We start from the raw sequence: 6,160 nt of genomic DNA, 5'->3' as shown, positions 1-6,160 counted from the left end.
GGAAGGAACAGCTTCCAGGCTAAGTGCTTTCTGAAGAGTTTTCTGCATTGTGAAGGAGTTATTGATGCTCTTCTTTCTTCCCAGGGTTTCTGTGAGCAATCAATACATGCACACTTAATGTGAGGCCTGCACTACGATAACATGATGAACAAGGGCCCATGGAAGCATGGAGGAGGGAATGATTAATTCTGAAAGGACAGTGATGTTTGAAGATAATGATTAGAAATTTTGGTCTGGTAGAGGACACATGAAAGAACATTCTAAGTGTATGGAACAGCAGGGGAAAATGCATTAATTTATTGAAGTGAGTGGACTGTATATAAAATGTGAGGCCCAGTGTGACTGGCGTACCAGGGGTTTGAGATGAGGTGAATCTGGAAAGGGAGCAAGATTTCAGAGATTCTTAAATGTCATGATAAAGATTTTGAGATTTGTCTCTCAAAACAAAACAAAACAAAACAAAAACTCTCCTTTGACTTCTGTTTAAGCAGGTTTTGACATAATCTAATTTGCTTTTTCCAAAGGAAATTGACTGCAATGTAGTGGATGGACTGGGGAGGTGAGGGACAGTGGCAGGCAGACCAGTTAGGGTCACTGTAGTAATCCATGTGAGAAGCAAGATAGATCTCAAAGAAAGGTAGCAGAGAGAGCGGGGCAGTATGTCATTTCAGTTGTAGATCAAAGAGACTTAAATGAGATGAAAGGATAAAGAAAACGGAATCAAGGGTGAAGTTCAGGTTTCTGAACTGGATAACTGTGTAGGTTGTTGTATCATTAATTCACATTAAAAATATAGGGTGTGGATAGAGTTTTGCTTTGGGGGGATATGGAGGAACAGGAAAGGTAGAGATGCCACTCTTGCCTAGAAGAATCCTTAGCTCATGGCTGGCCTTTGGTCATTGCCCTTCTAAAGCAGTATCAAGGGGCAAAGTCATTTCTATGCCCCACATGGGAAATCAAGCATAGTTCAGCCAAAGCAAGCAAGAATACACCTGCATGAACCATTCTGGTACCAACCCACACCTTAGTACTGGGTCTTTCAGGTCTAAGCTACTTGCGTGATTGACCTTTCCTCTCTCTGCAGGAAGGAGGTACTGGCCCCCAATTCTTCACTCGTTTCTGTATCCATACCCTTTGCCTTTGCAGTGCCTCCTACAAAAGACCTTATGTACTTTCCAGTCTCGTGACATTGAGTTTGATGAATGAGATATTAGTAGACCTGATACAAGCAAAGACCTGAGATGTGCTTGTGCAGTGGGGCTTTCTTCCTCTTTTGCGTTTTACTTTTCACCAGTAGAAATAGGTTCACCTGGGTAGATGTTTCCCCTTTACCCAGGTTCTACAACAAATACTCAAGAAGCAGAGCCAGTCCAGCATCAGCAACTTGAAGCCAAACCACCTCAGCCCACAGGAAGAAATAGTTACATTGTGCCACTGAGTTTGGGCATGTTTTGTTATGCAGTGAAAACTCACTGATAAAGCCATTAGGTGAAATACATGGTTATGGATAGTAATCTTCTCAGCTCCCACACTGACGCTTCAGCCAGCTGTGTTGAGTCTGACACAGCCCCCAGCATATCAAATGCTGGTCTGAACAGCAGCTGCAGTGGTGACAACTGAAGTTAGATCTGTTCACATTGATTATGTGACCTTTCATGGATTTTCAGCCACCATTAAAAAAAACATCCACTTCTGCTAATGATTGGCATTGTGCTTGTATTTTACAGATTACTGGGAATAAAGCTTCTGCTACCAGGAGTAGACTTTTGCATACCTTACTTACCCCTGAATCAAGAAATTCTTCCTCATTTGAATCTCAGTTTCTTATTCTATTCTAAGTCTTAAATTCGCTAATTTTGGGGGTGGGGAGTCGGGGAGGTGGAGCACGGGCTTAGTTAGTTTTGTTTTCTGGAGATGTAGAATATCTGATCAGATGCCAACTTTAAATTCTTGAAGAAAAGTATTAAGTAAACTTTTGGCCTTTCTTTCTCTGGGTAAACAACCCAAACTCATTTAACCTTTCCTCGGAGCTTCAATTTGCCAATTATTTGACTGTTTCTCTGCTCTTTTCTGAACCCATTCTACTTTGTTATATCTCTTCTAAGTTATAAAGACCAAGATTGGACATGGTCTTTACATCTGAACTGGTGCTAGGTATAATTCTTTTACTCCTGGGTCTTTAAGACGATGCCAGCTCAGAAACATCAGGAATTAGCTTTCATTGCATTATAATAGAGAATATGTGCTCTCTGTGAATTTGCCAGCTGCCCCTGGGGTCCCCCAACTTATACTTTGGTGATGATTTTAAAAAATATTTTATTATTTTATTTCATTTTAGAGAGAGAAAGAGTAATGGCAGGGGAGAGGGGCAGAGGGAGAGGGAGACAGAGAGAGAGAGAGAGAGAGAGAGAGAGAGAGAGAATCCCAAGCAGTCTCCTTGCCCAACACAGAGCCCAAAACGGGGCTCGATCCCATGACCCTGGGATCACAACCTGAGCTGAAATCAAGAGTCAAACACTCAGCTGACTGAGCCAACCAGGTGCCCTTGGCAATGATTTTTGATATCTCAAAGTCTTAATCTGCATTTGGTCCTGGACATGATCACTCCAGGTTGTTGATGATTGCTCTGTTTTATTTTTTATTTCTTTGGCTGAGACTGATCTGTGTCATCCAGATTTGGCGTTTCCACAGTTAAAAAAAAGAGCCACATTAAATAATTAGAATGAACACACACCATTCTTGTAATACCAGTCAAAGGTAATTTATATTTAGGTAAGTACTAAGTATAAATAATTTACTAAGATACATAAGAATAAATATTAAGCTAGGTACTAAGGAGAAATACTAAGATAGTTAAATACTACCATAATTTTATAGCCTGCCCAAAGGAATATTGCAAACGTAATTTGTCACTTTTGTAAAGGGAGCCCCTCAAAAAATGAGGTGAGGAAAATTAACAGCAGCAATAGTAGTAATAATAACAGCTAACATTTATTGATTACTAATAATGTTCCAGGCACTGTACTGTTTTCACATCTTAGGTCCCACACAAGAAGACTCCTAGATAAGGAATTAGTGTGAATGGTTAATTCAGTTGTGTTCCCAGGACAAACCAGGAAGGGGGAGGAGAAAGCAAGACAGGGAAGAAAAAAGAAATCATGCTAGTGTGCAATTTCAGCCAAAATCCCTCTGTGGAGCAAAGTCACTTCCAGCTGAGAATTACTGGTACAAAGTCCTCATGATAGTGTGGTATTGGTGGCAAAAAGGACAATTAGATCAGTGGGAAAGAGTAAAGAATCCAGGGGTGCCTGGGTGGCTCAGTTAGTTAAGCATCCGACTTCGGCTCAGGTCATGATCTCACCATTCGTGGGTTTGAGCCCCACGTTGGGTTCTGTGCTGACAGCTCAGAGCCTGGAGCCTGCTTCGGATTCTGTGCCTCCCTCTGTCTGTGCCCCTCCCCCCGCTCATGCTCTGTCTCTCACTCTCTCTCAAAAATAAATAAATATTAAAAAAAATTTTTTTAAAGAATAAAGAATCCAGAAATAGATCTGTACACATGTGGCCAATTGATTTTCAACAAAGGTGCAAAGGTGATTCTTTTGAGAATGATGGTCTTTTTAACAAATTATGCTGAAATAATTGGCTGTCAATATAAAAAATAAAAATAAAGTAAATGAAAAATAAGCCACGTCAGTACATGGCTTGACATGACACACAAAAATCACTAAAAATGTATCATGGGCTTAAAAAACTGAAAACTATTAAATTTCTTAAGGAAAACAGGAGAAACTCTTTGGTACCATGGATTGGTCAGGACTTTCTTAGACAAGCACCAAAAGCACATTCCATAGAAGAAAAAATTACTGTACTTCATCGAAATTAAGAACTTCTGCTCTTTGAAAGGCTCTGCGAAAAGAAGGAAAAACCAAGCCACAAACTGAAAAAGAAAATATTCGTAAATCTTTTATCTGGTAAGCGGCTTGCACTCACAAGATATAAAGAATTCTCAACTTTCAATTATAAGAAAGCAAACAACCCAGTAAAAATCAACAAAAGATTTGAAGATATATGAATGGCAAGTGAGTGTTCAGCATCATTAGTCTTCAGGTAAATGCAGATTAAAACCGCAAGGAACTCTCACTTCACACCTACTAGAACGGGTATAAAAAATATACACAGAATTGTAAGTGTCAGTGAGGATGTGGAGAAACTGTAGTTCTCATGAATTTCTGGGGGCGATGGGACACCCATTTTGAAAGCCATTCTGTCATTTCTTGAAAAGTTAAACATATATTTACCACATTACCTAGCAATTTCACACTGGGATATCTAAGAAAGAAAGGGGGTGGGAGGGAAAAGAAGGAAGGAAGGAAGGGGAAAGAAAGAGAAAGAAAAGAAAAAGAAAGAAAAGAAGAAAGCATATGTCCACACAAAGATTTGCACGCGAATATTCATAGCAGCGTTTTTCATAATAGCCAAAGAGTAGAAACAGTCCAATTGTCCATCAGCTGGTGAATGGGTAAAAAAGATGTGTAACAACCATGTAATGGAATGCTTTTTAGCACGTGAAAGCAACAAACTATGGTATATGCTACAACATGGATAAACTTTAAAAACATTATCTAATGCTAATTGAAAGAAGCCATATGCAAATTGTCACATGATTCCATCTATATAAAATGTAGAAAAAAGACAAATCTGTAGAGAAAAAAATCTGTTTGGGTCAACTCTGGCCGGGGGTAGGAATAGGGATTAACCACAAACAGGCATGAGAGATTTTTTTTGGTGGGAGGGGAATGATGGAAATACTCTCAAACTGGATTGTGGTCATACTTGCACAACTGTAGATTTTCCAAAAATCGTTGAATTGTACGCTTGAAATCGTTAAGTTTTATGGTATGTAAATTATACCTCAGCGAAGCTGGGTTTTTTTTTTTTTTTTAAAGAAGATCATGTTGTATGTGTAATTTTGCATTCCATTCTTTTCACTAAACACCATACCATAATGGCGTTGTTAATGTCATTAAAGACAATTCAAAAACATCTTTTTAATAATTACTATTTCTTTTAATACACATACCCAAAATTTGTATAAGACTTTCCCTTTAAATTGTTTCTGATTTTTTCAAAGTGATGTTTTGTTTATTTTCCTTGTGCACTTAACTATGTGAATATGTTAACCTCTCCCAGCTTTAATTTTCTGATAGAAAAATGGGCATAATTAATACCATTCGTCCTTCTGAGGTACAATGTGGTCGTTCTGAGCATTGTATAAAATCAGGTGTGAAGCACTTAGCTATGGCAATGGCAAACACCAATCTTTAGAAGTTAGCCATCGTTACTGTCATCAGCAATCATTATAAAACCTTAAATTTATGATTTTTCTTCAGAACAGAATCATAGAAGTGAAATCTCAGGGGTCGTTTTTAAAAACACGGCTCTCTAAATCAGAAGTAGACAAAACACATTCTTGTCTGTGCCCCTTTTTCCTGGGATACTGGAAACTCAGAATAGTTCCTCAGATTCTGATTCTTTTTTTTTTTTTTTTCAACGTTTTTTATTTTTGGGACAGAGAGAGACAGAGCATGAACAGGGGAGGGGCAGAGAGAGAGGGAGACACAGAATCGGAAACAGGCTCCAGGCTCTGAGCCATCGGCCCAGAGCCCGACGCGGGGCTCGAACTCACGGACCGTGAGATCGTGACCTGGCTGAAGTCTGACGCTTAACTGACTGCGCCACCCAGGCGCCCCCCTCAGATTGTGATTCTTCTGAGAGTTCCATAATGCTAACCTTCTCAATCTCGCCAGCCAGTCCTGTGATTTCTCTCCTAGTTGGGGTAGACTGGTGGCCTTGGATACAAATATTGGACAAAATGACAATGGGTGATAATTATATTCTTCCTCAGAGGTAACACAGTTGCCTTTTCATAGGATCACTAGGGGGCGCCTGGGTGGCTCGGTGGGTTAAGCATAAGGATCACTAGTGTCTCAGTAAGTACAGAGAATTGGGACACGGGGTCTTCAGGATTCTCTACTGATTGGGATAAAAATGTGGGTAATTGTATGTTCCAATCACAGACCATTTTGCATGTGGCTATGCTGCCCGAATTCCTTAGCACAGTGTCCAAGACTGTTCATTATTTACCCCTTACTTACTTCTC

Source organism: Prionailurus bengalensis, chromosome F2, assembly GCF_016509475.1.
Source record: "Prionailurus bengalensis isolate Pbe53 chromosome F2, Fcat_Pben_1.1_paternal_pri, whole genome shotgun sequence".
Taxonomy (NCBI): Eukaryota; Metazoa; Chordata; class Mammalia; order Carnivora; family Felidae; genus Prionailurus; species Prionailurus bengalensis.
This window is presented reverse-complemented; position numbering follows the sequence as displayed.